The sequence below is a fragment of the Lissotriton helveticus genome, chromosome 12, assembly GCF_964261635.1.
Source record: "Lissotriton helveticus chromosome 12, aLisHel1.1, whole genome shotgun sequence".
NCBI lineage: Eukaryota > Metazoa > Chordata > Amphibia > Caudata > Salamandridae > Lissotriton > Lissotriton helveticus.
This window is the reverse complement of record NC_136073.1, coordinates 297,226,535-297,245,149: the sequence shown is the minus strand read 5'-3', so window position 1 is coordinate 297,245,149 and position 18,615 is coordinate 297,226,535.

Sequence of the window (18,615 nt, the reverse complement as noted above, 5' to 3'; positions counted from 1 at the left end):
GGAGTACGGCTCCTGGTACGAATCGTACTTCGTCGTACGTACGGGACGTTTACAGGTACGATTCGTACAGGGGAAAAACGCTCCGTACGACGATTCGGAGCGCTTTTTACCGGATCGGAATCGACCCCTTGGTTGCCCAGTGTATATGTGTATTCATTGAGGTGCGACCCCTTTCTACACTACTACTGTTTTTTGAATTGTATATATATATATATATATAAATATATATATATATATGAAAAAAGAAGTTGCCCTCAAAATGAAGAAGCCACACGCAGGCAAGTTTAGTCCATTTATTTGCGGATTGCTGAGCATTTCAGTCCGGTGCCCCAAACACAAATACAGAAGCCAGATGCGTTTTGAGCATCAAACCGCCCTTGTTCACTGGCAATAGTGGAGAACAGCAGCAAAGAGAACCACCTGCGCATATTTCAATGTCCCGCCCTTGTGGGCGTATGCGCTAGTTGAATGCTGGTAGTTGTGGTCCCCTTGTAGTAATACCCAAGTGGGTGCAGCCGTGTACACAAAATATTAAAATCTTATCCCAGTGGACATGTTAAGAAACATCTAAGACTGTTGCCCAGCCGATACAACATCCACAAAACGGGCTTGTCGCTCCAGCAGCATCTCTTTGTTCCTGTCGCTGCTGACCCGCTATGATAAGCAGTGGGGCTTCCTCGCGGCTCAGGCAGGCCGCTGTATACGAAAAAAGAAGTTGCCCTCCAAATGAAGAAGCCACACGCAGGCAAGTTTAGTCCATTTATTTGCGGATTGCTGAGCATTTTAGTCCAGTGCCCCAAACAAAAATACAGAAGCCAGACGCGTTTCGTGCGTCAAACCGCCCTTGTTCACTGGCAATAGTGGAGAACAGCAGCAAAGAGAACCAAATGCGCATATTTCAATGTCCCGCCCTTGTAGGCGTATGCGCTAGTTGAATGCTGGTAGTTGTGGTCCCCTTGTAGTAATACCCAAGTGGGTGCAGCCGTGTCCACAAAATATTAAAATCTTACCCCAGTGGGCATGTTAAGAAACATCCAAGACTGTTGCCCAGCTGATACAACATCCACAAAACGGGCTTGTCGCTCCAGCAGCGTCTCTTTGTTCCTGTCGCTGCGGACCCGCTATGATAAGCAGTGGGGCTTCCTCGCGGCTCAGGCAGGCCGCTGTATACGAAAAAAGAAGTTGCCCTCCAAATGAAGAAGCCCCACACATGCAAGTTTAGTCCATTTTTTTGCAGATTGCTGAGCATTTCAGTCTGGTGCCTCAACCACAAATACAGAAGCCAGACGCGTTTCGAGCGTCAAACCGCCCTTGTTCACTGGCAATAGTGGAGAACAGCAGCAAAGAGAACCACCTGCGCATATTTCAATGTCCCACCCTTGAGGGCTTATGCGCTAGTTGAATGCTGGTAGTTGTGGTCCCCTTGTAGTAATACCCAAGTGGGTGCAACCGTGTCCACAAAATAATAAAATCTTACCCCAGTGGGCATATTAAGAAACATCCAAGACTGTTGCCCAGCCGATACAACATCCACAAAACAGGCTTGTCGCTCCAGCAGCGCCTCTTTGTTCCTGTCACTGCAGACCCGCTATGATAAGCAGTGGGGCTTCCTCGCGGCTCAGGCAGGCCGCTGTATACAAAAAAAGAAGTTGCCATCCAAATGAAAAAGCCACACGCAGGCAAGTTTAGTCCATTTATTTGCGGATCGCTGAGCATTTCAGTCCGGTGCCCCAAACACAAATTCAGAAGCCAGACGAGTTTGGAGCGTCAAACCGCCCTTTTTCACTGGCAATAGTGGAGAACAGCAGCAAAGAGAACCACCTGCGCATATTTCAATGTCCCGCCCTTGTGGGCGTATGCGCTAGTTGAATGCTGGTAGTTGTGGTCCCCTTGTACTAATACCCAAGTGGGTGCAGCCGTGTCCACAAAATATTAAAATCTTACCCCAGTGGGCATGTTAAGAAACGTGCAAGACTGTTGCCCAGCCGATACAACATCCACAAAACGGGCTTGTCGCTCCAGCAGTGTCTCTTTGTTCCTGTCGCTGCGGACCCGCTATGATAAGCAGTGGGGCATCCTCGCGGCTCAGGCAGGCCGCTGTATACGAAAAATTAAGTTGCCCTCCAAATGAAGAAGCCACACGCAGGCAAGTTTAGTCCAGTTATATGCGGATTGCTGAGCATTTCAGTCCGGTGCCCCAAACACAAATACAGAAGCCAGACGCGTTTCGAGCGTCAAACCGCCCTTGTTCAATGGCAATAGTGGAGAACAGCAGCAAAGAGAACCACCTGCGCATATTTCAAAGTTCCGCCCTTGTGGGCATATGCGCTAGTTGAATGCTGGTAGTTGTTGTCCCCTTGTAGTAATACCCAAGTGGGTGCAGCAGTGTCCACAAAATATTAAAATCTTACCCCAGTGGGCATGTTAAGAAACATCCAAGACTGTTGCCCAGCCGATACAACATCCACAAAACGGGCTTGTCGCTCCAGCAGCGTCTCTTTGTCCCTGTCGCTGCGGACCCGCTAGATAAACAGTGGGGCTTCCTCGCGGCTCAGGCAGGAAGCTGTATATGAAAAAAGAAGTTGCCCTCCAAATGAAGAAGCCACACGCAGGCAAGTTTAGTCCATTTATTTGCGGATTGCTGAGCATTTCAGTCCGGTGCCCCAAACACAAATACAGAAGCCAGACGCGTTTCGAGCGTCAAACCGCCCTTGTTCACTGGCAATAGTGGAGAACAGCAGCAAAGAGAACGACTAGCGCATATTTCAATGTCCCGCCCTTGTGGGCGTATGCGCTAGTTGAATGCTGGTAGTTGTGGTCCGCTTGTAGTAATACCCAAGTGGGTGCAGCCGTGTCCACAAAATATTAAAATCTTATCCCAGTGGACATGTTAAGAAACATCCAAGACTGTTGCCCAGCCGATACAACATCCACAAAACGGGCTTGTTGCTCCAGCAGCGTCTCTTTGTTCCTGACGCTGCGGACCCGCTATGATAAGCAGTGGGGCTTCCTCGCGGCTCATCCTCTGACCCCCTCCAAATGATAAAAACATCGTCAATGTATCTCCACATTTGTACCACATGTTTTTCAAACAGTGCCTGTTATATGTTACCATGTGTGCATCTCTGTTGAATACTGCTATATCTACACTGTATATATAATGAGCACCCCAACGCAATGGAATTCGAGTTGGGGCATGTGACAGCTTTAACATATTTATCTTTTGATGTTTACTAATGCATTGGTGCATGTCATTTTCCTTTCTTTTCTTTTCATTTTAGCATTACACATATTGCGTCGCCGCTGTGTTCCGTTTGGCTTTTTCAAGTTAGATCACATGGTCTAGTCTAATATAGATCCTCCCCACGATTTCAGCCTCTGAATCGATACGTATTATGTGGCTTCTTTGGGCATACTCAGAGCAATTGTAATTTGAGTTTTTAGTTATTGGCATTCCGCATTTGCCTTTAATTATAGATTTTTTTCTCATTTAGCACCCCTTTGAAGAATTAACATCACGGCACAGACATTTTCGCTATTTATGCACACTATGGGGTCCATTATGATGTGGGGCGGATTGCCTCCGCCCGGCTGGCGGTAGCCACCGCCGGCCTGGCGGAGGCAATCTGCCCGACATCCATTGCCCAATTCCCCCCGCCACATTAGGATGGCGGGGGGGACCGCTGCGGTGAAAAACACCGCCCGCCTGTTTTCCGCCCCGGTCGCCTTGCGGCCGGGGCGGAATGTGTTTCATATGGTGGCGGTGTCTGTTAGACACCGCCAGCCATATTACAATGAGCATATTGTCAGGCCTTTCCATGGCGGCAATGCGGGCCCCCCTGGTGATGGCCGAGGTGATTGGTGCAATGGGGGGGTACCTGTGGTACCCCCCCGCATTTGCATACACCAAGCAGCAGGCACCGCGGGGTGCCTGCCGCTTCGTGTATGCAAATGTGTGCATTTGATTGTAAGATTGTGGCGGACGGTGCAGTGAGCACCGCCGGCCACAATGTTAAAATGAGGATTGTGCCCGCCACTGTGGCGGGCGCATCCTAATGCACATTTTGGGACCCCCGCCCTCGAGGCGGGCGGTCCCGTTTCCCGATAGGGTGGCGGGCAGGCAAAGCCCGCCCGCCATCCTAATGGCCCCCTATGCATGCACGCCTCTTCATAGATGTATATAGATCACAGCACATAGCCCTCATACTCACTGTCTTTACTTATCATACTTAAGTGGTGATTATTTCTGCATTTAAGCGGTAATATTGTTGATAGGCTACTCTGTGGACATTTTTAGGGCTGTCTGACATTACGCACCCAGCTGCGTATCATTGGGCACCCGTAAAACATAGTCATTGAGCACCTACATTCAGCATGCACTGCCTTATTGTGCCAGGTATGCATATCTAGTTGCATTCCCCAACCCGCTGGCTGTCTATTCACACCATGTTATTAATGGGCACTCATGTCCTTTCATATTGGATAACATTGTTCCGAGTGGTGGGGCAGCGGAAGGCCGGGTTAGAGTCCAGTGAGGATTCAGGCTGCAACTCACTCGCTTAGGGAACGTAATTGAAGCACAAGGGTTTCTTTTAAAGATGCCAGAACAAGAAAACCGTTTCCGGCATTGACATTGCTTGCTTTTCCCCACTTACATCGGATTCAGCAATCTCACTTAGTCTGTCCACTATGTCAGTGCATGACGAATTACTGTTGATGTCATTTCTACCATTGGCAGTAAAGCGGCGCTACAGTAAAAGTCACCACATGAAGTAAAATGCCAAATCACTGCAAACAAAATTAAAAAATACTGCCACTGTCACATGTATATAATGCACCATTGTTTAACTGCGCGCTATGTGAACAAGGCCGCATGTCTGTATCCTGGTGTTGCACCGCTTTGGATGGTCGCGCTCTGATATATATATATATATATATATATATATATATATATTTCGAGGCACGGCTAGAACTGGGATTATAGGCCGATCCACGGCAATACACCTGACTGGTACATCCTTGCAAAGTTCATTGAGAATGTTAATCATACAAACATCATTATGCCTATGAGTTGGTTTCAATTTGCCTGTTCAAAGATGGCGTGATTGTTTGCGAGTAAGCTGTAGTCCCTCCTCTATGTAGAGTACTGACCAAATCATGTGACATCCCCTTATTTACAATGCTACTGTGCGCGCGATAATCGACACTGACGAAGGCTTGCAGCCGAAACGCGTTTGTCGACTCTGTTTAAATAAACAGGAGAGTGAATGTCAACTTGCCTACGAGTGCTGTTTTCTGACAGTAATTTTGAGGATTACAAGCCATATATATATATCCATCGACAAAGGCGAATGCTGAAACGCGTCTGGACACCGTGAGCTCACTAATAAATCTCTTGAGCTCGCCACCCTGAGTGCTTGTCTTCTTTGTGGGGAATACCACAGGAATCTTGGAGCGAGAATATTGCGGAGGGCACCATCCGTGAGTGCAAGGAGTCTGTGCAGTCTTGGAGCAGTGATACATATATATATATATATATAAAACCTTCTTTCTGGTGGTCCTCAGTAGGTAGTTATAGGTAGGACCTTGTTCCTATTCTAAAAGCATTTTTCTTTTGCCAATATCTTTGGCACCGTTGGACGAATCTTTTAAAAAATTTCAAAACTAATGGCTCACTCAGGTCAGCTCCTGTCTTTAAAATTTCGGGGTGATTAGTGAAGCAGGGGCCAAGAAAAGAGGGGGTCCCAAAACGCATTTCCCCATGTTAATTTCCATAGGAACTTTAGATAGGGCTACAGCCTGAACTGCTGAACGGAATTACACCAAATTTGGCAGAAAAGTAGCTCTTGGTCCAGAAAGTGACCTTCTTTTAAATGGTGTAAATACGTCAAGTAGTTGCTGAGAAATGCAAAAAATAGAAATGTATATCTCTGAGCACCGAGGAGGAGCCGCAAACCCTCCCAAGCACGAGCTTCATTCTGATTGGCCGGCAACACTCCAAAGCAGAATGTGTTGGCAGCCATCTTGTGACTCAATCACAAGAAAAAGGAAAACGAAAGTGAAAAAGAAAAAAAGGGGGCAGGGTAGAAACACCCTGACCCCCTAGGCCTGCTGGGTGCACGAATCTGGAAGAATTTAAAAACATCCTGCATGTTTAACATTGTGGCAGGCGGTGCTCCCAGCACCGCCCGCCACAATACTAAAATTGCACATATGTATTTGCAATAACAAAGCGGCAGGCACCGCGCGGTGCCTGCCGCTTTGTTAATGCAAATACAGGGGGGTACCACAAGTACCCCCGTGTGCACCCCCCACCTGTCCTTCACTCCGGGGCCCGCAGGGACCCCCGAAGTGAAGACCGCATGCCTTTCCGTGGCGGCATCGCCGCCACGGAAAGGCATCTGTTTTGGGCAATGCTAATATGGCTGGCGGTGTCTAATAGCCACCGCCACCATATTAAACTTTTTCCCCTCGGTTGCAAGGCGACCGGGGTGGAAAAGCGGCAGACGGCCTTTCCGTCCGCCATGGTACCCCCCGCCATCTTAATATGGCGGGGGGGTATTTAGGTGCGAATGGCGGGCGGCTTGCCCCCGCCAGCCTGGCTCATGTTAAGAAAGCTGCCAATTGAGTAAAAAAGTTACTTGCGCAGAAGAAAGAAGTGGCTCCCTCTGGCACACTGCAAGGTGCCATTCACGCTGATTTTACAGCGCAGGACAAGTTCCTCGGCACGAGGTACCAAAACTGCTGCTCACTGAATTAAGCGAAATCTCGCCGAGTGTTTGGGTAACTCAGCAGAAATCCATGGAGTGAAACTCTGCAAGTTCCACCCACCCCTAGTTTTGTTTACAGTAGCTGAATTGGACCCAGATGGTAACATCACAGGCAATACATTTCTTAATTTGGTTCCCATAGGAATTGATCTTGAGATTAACTTTCGCAGCACTTTCAAAATAAAATCTGTATTCACCCCTACCCTTCCCCATGATGCCACTGACACCTTTGAGACCATGGTCATCCAGGATCTCAAGAAAATAAATAGCAAAGGAAGAGAATTGACATTTTGACAGTTTATCCAAAGCTGAGAGATAAGCCATCAAAGTTTTACAAAGTGATAAAAACATTGTTACCAGACAATCTGATAAAGATGGAAATGCTGTTATCTTGTTTAAAGACTAGTAATAAAGGGAAGGTCTTTGTCAATTACATGACGTGAATTGTTATGAGATGGTCTCCAAAAATATGATCACTGAGTCCAACATTATATATTAGGACATGTTGAGAGAATGGAGGCACTGTGGTGTCACTGAATGGGAGGAATTCAAGTTTCTAAATTGTGATTAACTTAAGCTCCCAATTCTGTATCTACTGCCAAAAATCCACAAGGACCCCTTTAACTCTCTTGGGAGACTGATTGTTTCCTCTACGGGTACCTTGTTGCAAAATACAGCTAAATACTTCAACTTTTTCTTACATCCATTTGTAGCCAAATTACCCTCCTACATCAAGACAGCAGAGAATTCTAAACCAGGATTGATGACATAACTTGGAAAGAGGACTTCTACTCAATACCCTTGATTTCACTAGCCTCTACACTAGCATTGGGCACATGGTTGGCATCAACGCAAGCAGACATTTTCTAAAGTCCAGGTCAATCTCTTTGTTTTTTCATTCAGAAATTATCCTAAAAATGATTACATTTTTCCTGGATAACATTTTTTTTTCTGTTTGATGATACATTTTACAGACAGAGCCAAGATATGGCAACGGGCACCTGCTTCGCTCCCATCTATGGCAATCTCTACATGGGTTAGTGGGAGGAGTAGACGGTCAGAGCACTTGAAGCCTTTGATACTCATGTGAGCCTTTAGATCCATTGTATAGATGATTTTTCCCCAATTTGGAAAGGTAACATAGAGGAAGCATGGAGTTTTGTCAGCACACTCAATACCAACCAGCTCAATTTTCAATTCATGACTCAGTGCTAATGAGATTAATTTATTAGACATCAAGGGACAGGTGATCAATCACAAAAACTGATTTCAAAATTATACAGAAATGCAAAGGCTGGTAATGCTTTACAAAACCAAAGGTGGTGATGGACGGAGCGTTGACAATACAAGCACTCACCCCCCGCCCTAAGTTGGCAGGGTATGCTCAGACGTGAGTCCCTTGCTCACTTTGCTACTGGATTCAAGCAAGCCCGGCTGAAGACGGCTGTTATGCCAGAAACCGGTCCTGCGAAGCTTTATTCCGGTCCAGGGAAGACATGGCTTGGCAGTTCGGGCTGGACTGTTCCCATGAGGCACAAGGTCAGACTGATTTGCATATGGCCATGTCTGAACTGGGGTGGCGGAATGAGCTAAAGAACGATGATGGATTAAACCCAGATCAGTTGACTGGGGGTGAGTGTTTGTATTGTCAACGCTCCGTCCATCATCCCCTTTGGTTTTCCTTGGTAATGCTTTACTTCATGCCAACAGCAGCCACCCGAAAGCCCTGATACAAAGCATCCTGTATGGGAAACTCTTACATGCATGCAGGAACTGCAGTACCGGTAAAGCTTTACTACTTGAAAGCACTTAGATGGTAAGGAGATTCAAAGAGAGGGGCTACAGTCAAGTTACCCTCAACTCTGCCCTCTCTTGTGCTCAGAAAACAGGAGTGGAAGACCTCCTTATTCCAAAGACACACAATGTGAATGATGCATCAACTTAGCTTAGGTTCATTACCACTTTTAATCACAGAGCTAGAGAAGTCAGAAATTTTTTAGGCAAATATTGGTGTAGTCTCTACACAGAAATTAGCTCGACAGGGTTCTTAGATGATAATACAAGGATTATATTCAGAAAAAAGATGACCCTCAAAGATAGACTAAATAAATAATGATGTCGCTGGGACACCACCCTCTTTTGATGAGACCAGAAATGGTTTTTACATGCAATAACTGCAAGGCATGCAAAAATAGCTCTACTGTTGAAAAGTTCTATTCTTCATTACTAAAGATGGAAAGATATATCAACCAATGTCCAACGTGTCAGATTTAAGTGTCTATATTTTTACTTACACTTCTTGATTGAGATATGTGAATAGCACAACTCATTCCAACAACAAATGTATTTAGGAACGCATGTGGGCCATTAAAAAATTTACAAATCTTACCCTGTGGTGCATAATTTTTACACTCTTTACAAGGGGGACAGTACCCTTTTGAGTTAATTTGCTATTGACAGAATCTCTTTTATGAAATGAGGGGGCAATAAAACACTGGCTTTGAGACAACTGAAATCAATATTCATATTGGAACCTAATATCAAGGCCTCCAAACGGGTTAAATAATTATAAAGATATTGGACCTGTTCAATCTATAATTGCACCCTAGAAAACTCTTTGCAAACAGTTCAAACAACCCGTCTTTTTTTAACTGAGTTTTTTAACAAATTGGATTTTATATTATTTTACCAAGGAAATATTTCAGATTTAGTCTTATATTTTTATTTGAATGTATTCTATTTCTTTATGGCCATGGCTGAAAAGTAGAAGTATTTACTGTGGTGCACATAAATGATTCAGAAAAAGAGATTTTAGATTTGCTGCTGCTTTACCAGGGGCTAAGTGAGTCAACCATAAACGACTTTTTTATCCTTTTTAATCTCAATGTACCTAAAGAGACTCACACTCCTAGAGGAGATGTTTTCCATCTGTACAAAACTGCTTTGAACCGTCTATAAGTAGACTGTATTGTATCAATTAATCCAGAGTTTAAAAATTAACTTATCCCTATATAGGCGTGGACTAGACATCCAACATGGCGGACTCCTTTAGTTCAGTTTTTAGGATTTTGAAGAATTTATGTTGTTTTTGGTTCATTGTCTTTTCAGAGGATGTTATAAAAATATGTGAATGGACATTTATTGGCAATGGAAATGTGCACTTAAAACAGTGGTTATTTTTATGTACTGTATATATTTATTACATTTGCACATTTATAGTCATTTGACCAAAATGAATTATTTTGATGATGATGATGATGATGATGATAAAGAAATATTTGTGCCCCAGGGTTACCTAAAAATGTACACTTCTTGGGGCTGAAGATTGTTCATCATGAATAGCAATGATATAGTTTTAATATGATGCTTTCTTTTTCCCTTTCTCATATTTTTAACTTACATCAGTGTTTTTCTCCATCTCTTTCATTTCACACATGAGTTTGGGTTTAATGCAACCTGTGACTAACCCTGGGCGAAGCACTACGCTACGCTCGCGTAGTTTGCAAAGTTTGCGCAACTTCGCATTACGCGAGCTGCACGTAGCACAGTGCGAACACGTGTAGTGCAGCGTAGCGTAGTGCAGCAGTCATTTTTTGCTTGTTCGCGGGCCTCAACGTCATGTTCGCGACCGCGAGCAAGCAAAATTACATCCTGGCGAGATTCTCAAGGCGGGGAGGTCAGGTTTCTCATTGCGAGTGGTTGCGCATGCTCGCGACCGCTCGCAATGAGAAACTACCAGTTCGCGTTGAGAAAGCTGCCGCTCGAGTAAAAATCTATTCGAGCAGCAGAAAACTACAGCTCGCACTGTGCAAGATGCCGTTTTCAATGATTGCACAGTGCCGGATGTTTGTCCGCACTGTGCAATCAATGAAAACGCATCTTGCACAGTGCGAACATGCTACTACGCAGCTCGCGTAGTGCTACGTGAAGTTCGCGCAGTGCGAAGTGCACTTCGCGTAGCTTCGCGTAGCGCTACTTCGTGAACTACGCCCACCCTTACCTGTGACTTTATCTGCTTCTGAGATAAAAATAGTTTTTCAATGTTTTTCTTTTATTATCAGTGTCCACTGGGGCTTAACTGTTTAGAGCAGAGGTTTTCAATCTGTGGGGTGCAACCCCCAGGGGGCATGGGGTAGGGGTAATGGGGCATACATTCCTCAGCCTCACTTCTGCTTGGAAAACAAAATGTGGGCTCTTCATTTTTAGAAAAAGACAACTGTTCCTGGAAAGTTAATTCTGATAGTTAAAATGTGTCAGCTGAACTGTCATTCAAGGAGAGTCTTGTGCTGTGAAACTGAAAGTGGATATTTACAAAAACCTCCTGCTGGGGTGCCTGCTTGCCTGCAAGAAATGCAAATGTGCAGCATGAGTTAATCTGCAAATGTAAAAGGCAGTCTGCAAGCATTAGGGATGCTTGGGAGCAGGTACTGGCTTTAATTGATCAAATAACATGAAGCTTTGTGATGACAAAGATTTATTGTTTTTGAGTGGTATTGTATTTACATAGTGCCTACTGTCCCTGAAGAGGTGTTGCAGGGGCAGTTATTTAAAAAAAAAGTGCATTATATATAGTCTTGGTATTGCTAAAATCCATATTTTGGAAGTACTATTTCATCGTAAAACTTTTTATGCATTTTGTAGCATGTTATACTGTGTGTAATGCAAGTATAAAATAGTGACTTACATATTCACCGTTCTATTTGTCACAGGCTGTCCCTCAAAACACTAAAAATAAAAAAATCACTATTCTGCACTGCACCAGCCAAGATTTTATTCTGTGGCTCTCTGGCTACACACAGACCTTTGCAGTGCATAGATGTTTCATAATGTACTATATTGCACTGCACACTAACAACTTTATTTATTTATTTATTTTTCATTTAAGCTGCCCTTTATTTTATATGTAGCTACCTGACAGTGAAAGACATAAAAACGTACAGAATATTTTGTTTTTAGCCACAGCTTTGACCTGCCCCAAACTCAGACTCCCAAGGCCCCTACATCCCCCTCCCCCCCAAGCATGACTGGAGTCAATAACAACAGCAAACTAATATAACTAGGAGTTGTTGTTTTTTTGCTACAATAGAAGTGTCTGTTTTCATAATAATAAAAATGAAAACCTTTTTAGAAAAACATGTGAAAGAAGATCAAGGCACCACTTCCTCCCATCGAATTAAAGAAAGCATCCGACTTGGACCTTACAGTTCATCATTAATGATTGCAAATGGTATGTTTTTAGATGATGAATGAATTTCAGCAACCTCCAGTTCCATGTACCTGTAAAAGCTAAGCCATCAGCATCCCTTAAAATATAGTATGGTTCTCCTTGGATGCCGTGTACTAAAGTTGCAGCCCATGCATTACTGCAATTTTACCCAGGGTCACTGGAATTATGCGATTGTGCAGCTGGGACCATTTTTGAATGATTATAGATTTGCTGCATTGACCACATAATCTATCATTTGTCGCAAAAAGCTGATTTTAACAAAATAAATGTGTTTATAGCTCAAATGGTTCAAAAGTTATTAAAAAGCGGTGATATTGTCGTGTTGCGGCGTTTGCCGTTTCCTTGGGGGTTACTGGGCACATACGGGAGACCGGGATACTCACTTCCGGCGGAAGTCGAGTCCCGGTCCAGTCTTTTACTGTACCGACTAGGCAAGCACTTCTGGGGGAAAACGCATAACACCGCGTTTCCCCGCCGGGTCTGCGCTTTGGATTCGAGCTGAATCCCCGAACGCCAGAACCCACCTGCAGTGCCCGTAGCAGCATCAAAGCGCAGGAGCGCTAAGACTTGGTTTCGTATCTTACCCGCTTTGCAGCCGCGCAGAAGCGCTGCTGGTTCTGTCCACGTTTTCGACGCTGGGAGCGCTGTTGGTTCCATCCTCGATTGCCGCACTGAGGGAGCGGCAGGTTTCCTTATGGGTTTCCGCGCTGAAGCGCTGATTGCTTTTCCTTACCTTTTGTTTTCCTCAAACCTGTCACAGCGCAGGAGCTCTATTGATGATTTTGCTTTTTCTTAGTGGGAACGCCACATATTGAGGGCTCTTCACCAGTATTGCACACGCGCAGGAGCGCATTGTTTTGGGTTTGTTCTACGCGCAGGAGTGCAGTACTTTGTGTTTGTTTTACGTGCAGGAGCGCTATTCTTTGGGTTTGTACATTACGCGCAGGAGCGCTATTCTTTGGTTTACCTGACTTTGGAGCATGAATCCAACCCTGGGTACGGCAGACTGCGCTACGCTGGTGAGTCCGTGAATGAACAGGCTTTCTGTATGTGCTTAGATGTCTGCAATGGAAGGGGGGAGGTGAGGTCATTTCCTAATTTAGTCTTCTTTGTCTTCCAGTTGGTGCCAAGACCCTACCTGAGCTCTACACAGGCCAGGCCTTTTGTTTCTTTCTGGCTTCCTTCCCTGTTCCCATCTCATCCTTACCGTGTATTACATTCTGTGGTGGTCAGGTGGGTACAGGGGCGGTGGCTACTGTTGTCTCTGCGGAATCGCTTCACAAGCAGAGGTGAGACTTGTGGGACTCTGACAGAATCCAAAGCCCACGTTATCCATTCCGCCCAGACGACATGGGCGACCCGGAAATCACCTTGCAAGACATAGCTGTCATGCTAGCTGCCATGCAGGCAGAGAATCTCAGCCTGCGCAACGATATGACAGTCATGCAGGGCCAGTTAGCTGCTGGTGTCACCAGTCCTTGGGGAACCACCCCAAGCCCCAGAGTTAGACAAGAAGGGCTGTTGCGACCACCCACGTTCACCTTTGGGGGGTCCTCCACTGCCACCAATCAGGACACTGCCATACAAGTCGTCACACCACACCCAGTACAGCTGGCTCCTCCTGAACACTTTTCTGGAGACAGCACCAAGTATGACGTTTTCATCCATCAGAGCCACCTGCATTTCATGGCCAGGTCATCAGCCTTTCCCGACGACGCATCCAAGGTCGCGTTCATTCTGTCGTACATGGGTGGGGATGCCACCCAGTGGTCCACTGCTTTGGTGGAAAACGACGACCCCATGCGGAACGACTTGCCGACGTTCAAGGAGGCCATGAGGCGGATGTTCGCTCATCACACCTTTGTGCAGGCAGCAGACAACGAGCTGCTCAACCTCAAGCAAGGCAATAATGACTTAATACACTATATCACCATGTTTAGTAGGCTCGTCATTGAGGCCCAGTGGCCGGAGTCCAAGAAGGTGTCGATATTCTATCGGGGCTTGCGTGACGACCTGAAAGACCTTATCTCACAGTTGCCCAATCCGCCTGATGAAATAGGCCCTTTCATAGATTTAGTGGTCAAAATGAACTTCCGCTTACAGGAAAGAAGGACCGAAAAAGGGAAAGGCAGTGACAACCGCTTCCTGTCCTTCGGAGACAAGGGAGCGGAAAAGGGCAAGGAAGATGCCGCTCCCCAGAGTGACACGCCTGAACCTATGCAAATAGGGGGCGTCAGAGGCCCCATAACAAGCCAAGAAAGGGAAAAAAGGAGGAAGCAGAACCAGTGTCTGTATTGCGGCAAAAGCGGACACTTTGTTCGAGTGTGCCCAGTAAAGCCCACACGGCCACGGGGCAGAAGACCCTTTGCATTGCCCATCGCCAAAGGAGACAAGTCGGGAAACGAGGCAACCCAGTAGACATAGGGCTCCGTCCTCTGGCTTTTTCTTCTGGCACCTCAGCGATCCCTGCAGTATTCGATGGCAGTCACCACGTAGGAGTGGAAGTGACCTTGCGGAACCAGGCAGGCAGTTCTTGGCTAGTGACCACTATGTTGGACTCTGGGGCAACAGGCAACTTCATCGACACAGCCTATTCGCAAGTCCTGGGCATAAAAACAGTACCCAAAGCACAACCGGAAACGGTTAAGGCAGTCGACGGAACGGACCTGACTTCCGGCCTTATCAGACATCGTACCGACGACCTGACTATGTCCCTTGCAAATCACCATGCCGAACACATCAACTTCGATGTCATCGACGCTCCTCAGTTCCGGGTCATTTTGGGTCTGCCATGGTTGGTAAACCACAATCCCCGCATCGATTGGGTGTCCCGAATCATACATCTGGATTCGGAACACTGCTGCAGGTCCTGTTACGCGATGGACGACCCACGAGGTGATCGCACCATACAAGCACGGTCATTACCCTTACATGGCATGGGGATGGTTACCCAAACAGAAGTCCCCGATTCTTACCTGGACCTGGCGGAAGTATTCGACAAGAAAGGAGCCAACACCCTAGCACCGCATTGCTCCTTTGATTGCGGAATAGACCTAATACCCGGCTCACTGTTACCATGTAGCAGAATTTATTCCCTTACGGAGAAGGAGAACATCCATCTACGCTCCTATTTGGACGAATATTTGGACAACGGGTTTATCCGCCATTCCAGGTCTCCGGTGTCCTCTCCTCTCTTCTTCGTATCGAAGAAGGAAGGCGATCTGAGGACCTGTATCGACTTCAGATCGATGAATGCCATCACAGTGAAGAACCGGTACCCATTTCCGTTGATCTCCAACCTCTTGGATCAGGTAAAGAACGCCTCCATCTACACCAAACTGGACCTACGGGGTGCTTACCACCTAGTCAGAGTCCGGAAGGGCAACGAATGGAAGACCGCCTTCCGGACGAAGTTCGGTCTTTTCGAATACCAGGTCATGCCTTTCGCACTCTGCAACGCCCCCGCAGCGTTCCAGTATTTCATCGATGAGGTGTTAAGGGAATACATCGACGTCTTCTGTATCGTCTATACAGACGATATCCTGATCTATTCGCAGAACATCACAGAACACGTCCAACATGTGCGCTCCATCCTCCAACAGTTGGGAAGGCATCGTTTGTACGTAAAGCTGGAAAAGAGCGTTTTTCATGTCGACTCTGTTGAGTTCCTGGGACACATCATCATTCCAGTTGGCATTCGAATGGACAACAAGAAGGTAGAGGCCATTTTACAGTGGCCCACTCCGGAATCAATAAAAGGGGTCCAACGGTTCCTGGGGTTTTCCAACTACTACCGACGATTCATCACTGGCTTCTTCGAAATGGTGACTCCTATCACACGCTTACTGCGCAAAGGGGTGTGTTTTTGCTGGGATCAGAAAGCAGACAACGCGTTTCAGGAGCTAAAAAGACGTTTTACCACAACCCCTGTTCTGCTGCACCCGGATACAGAGCAGTCCTTCATAGTGGAGGAGGACGCCTCAAAAGACGCAATAGGGGGCGCATTATCACAAAGGGACCCCAGCACTGGACTAACGCATCCAGTGGCTTTCTACTCCAAGAAACTCCAACCCGCAGAACGCAACTACACCGTCTCTGACCGGGAGCTGCTGGCGATAAAAACAGCATTCAAGGAATGGCGCCACTACCTGAAAGACGCCAAGCACACCATCACCATCTACACAGACCACCGGAACCTCCAGTTCCTACGCTCAGCACGTGCCCTCACAGCCTGACAGCTTCGATGGACATTGTTCTTTACTGAATACAATTTCGTGATCACGTTCCGACCCGGAAAAGAAAACGCCAAGGCGGACGCATTGTCACGACTGGACGAAACCGATGAAGAAACCGTTGCCGTCGAGCCGGTCCCTATCATACCGGAACAACACTTCCAGGGCGTGGTAGCGTCCTCGGAGTTCATGACTCAGGTGCACAAGGACACAAACCTAACCGATCCAACCATCCTGGCACAAGGACACGACGGGGTGACCCGTGTTGATGGGTTGCTGTACAAGGGAAGCAAGTTTTACCTACCTGGAGAACCTAGTCAGAAACAAGCCATCCACATGTGTCATGATCACGTCCTCTCCGGCCACCCTGGCTACCACAAGACGCTCGACCTTATACAGAGACAGTTCTGGTGGCCAACGTTAGTGCCTGACACTAAAAGCCATGTGTCAAGTTGTGTCGTTTGCCTACAGGGCAAGAACAGGTCAGAACCTTCTGTTGGTCTGCTACGTCCCATACCCGTACCACCATTCCCATGGCACACCATCTCCATGGATTTCGTGGTTGACCTCCCTCTGACCAAGTCTGGCCACAACACGATACTCACCATAGTGGACCACCTCTCGAAGATGGCTCATTTAGTACCTTTGACGAAGATACCCACAGCCACTGAACTAGCCTTGGTCTTCGCGCACAATGTGGTTCGCCTCCACGGCATTCCGGCAGTGGTGATAACGGACCGGGGGTCACAGTTCGTCTCCCATTTCTGGAAAGAGGTGTGCAGGATCTTGGACATGGATGTGCACCTTTCCTCCGCATACCATCCCCAGATGGACGGACAAGCTGAGAGAACGAACCATACCATGGAACAGCACCTCCGCTGTTTGCTGCTTATGGTTGAGAAGGAATGGTCTGAGGTGCTATGGATGGCGGAATACGCGTACAACAACAGCAAACATTTGGCCATTGGCATGTTCCCTTTCTTCTGCCTCCAGGGACGTCACCCCCGCACTTCAGCCTGGGAGGAACCTCTGGACAGCCAGTTGCCAACGGTGCGGGCGTATCATGGTACCCTGTGCAGCCTCTGGCAACAGGCCCGGTTCGAGCTGGCCAAGGCGAAGGACTCCTACAAATCGCATGCCGATGTTCACAGGCAGAAGGAACCCGAATACCACATGGGTGACAGAGTGTGGCTTTCCATTCGGCACCTCAATGTGCATGGTCCCAAGAAACTGTTGCCCCGTTATGTGGGCCCTTTCGTCATCGAGAAGGTGGTTAACCCTGTTGCAATGCGGCTCTCGCTTCCTCCGCATATGAAGATCCATCCGGTCTTCCATGTCTCCCTTTTGCATGCAGTTCATCCTGGCAGCACAGTCCCGTCTCCTCCTTCCCCGGTGGTGGTGGAGGACCATGTTGAGTACGAGGTCAGGGCAATCTTGGGTTCCCGTCGTACCAGGGGGGAGCTCTACTACCTAGTGGACTGGAAGGGGTACGGTCCTGATGAGCGGTCCTGGGAACCCCTGTCCCATGTGCGCCATGCTCCCGTTTTGGTCCATGCTTTCCATCTGAGTCATCCGCTTAGCCCTCGCCCTGCCTCTCCTTTCTGAGTCCGGTTGGTTGGTGGGTCTGTTTCAAGGGGTACTGTTGTGTTGCGGACTTTGCCATTTCCTTGGGGGCTACTGGGCACATATGGGAGACCGGGATACTCACTTCCGGCGGAAGTCGAGTCCCGGTCCAGTCTTTTACTGTACCGACTAGGCAAGCACTTACGGGGGAAAACGCATAACACCGCGTTTCCCCGCCGGGTCTGTGCTTTGGATTCGAGCTGAATCCCCGAACGCCAGAACCCGCCTGCAGTGCCCGTAGCAGCAACATAGCGCAGGAGCGCTAAGACTTGGTTTTGTATCTTACCCGCTTTGCAGACGCGCAGGAGCGCTGCTGGTTCTCTCCACGTTTTCCACGCTGGGAGCGCTGTTGGTTCCATCCTAGATTGCCGCACTGAGGGAGCGGCAGGTTTCCTTATGGTTTTCCGCGCTGTAGCGCTGATTGCTTTTCCTTACCTTTTGTTTTCCTCAAACCTGTCACAGCGCAGGGGCGCAATTGATGATTTTGCTTTTACTTAGTGGGAACGCCACATATTGAGGGCTCTTCACCAGTATTGCACACGCGCAGGAGCGCATTGTTTTGGGTTTGTTCTACGCGCAGGAGCGCAGTGCTTTGTGTTTGTCTTACGTGCAGGAGCACTATTCTTTGGGTTTGTACATTACGCGCAGGAGCGCTATTCTTTGGTTTACCTGACTTTGGAGCATGAATCCAACCCTGGGTACGGCAGACTGCGCTACGCTGGTGAGTCCGTGAGTGAACAGGCTTTCTGTATGTGCTTAGATG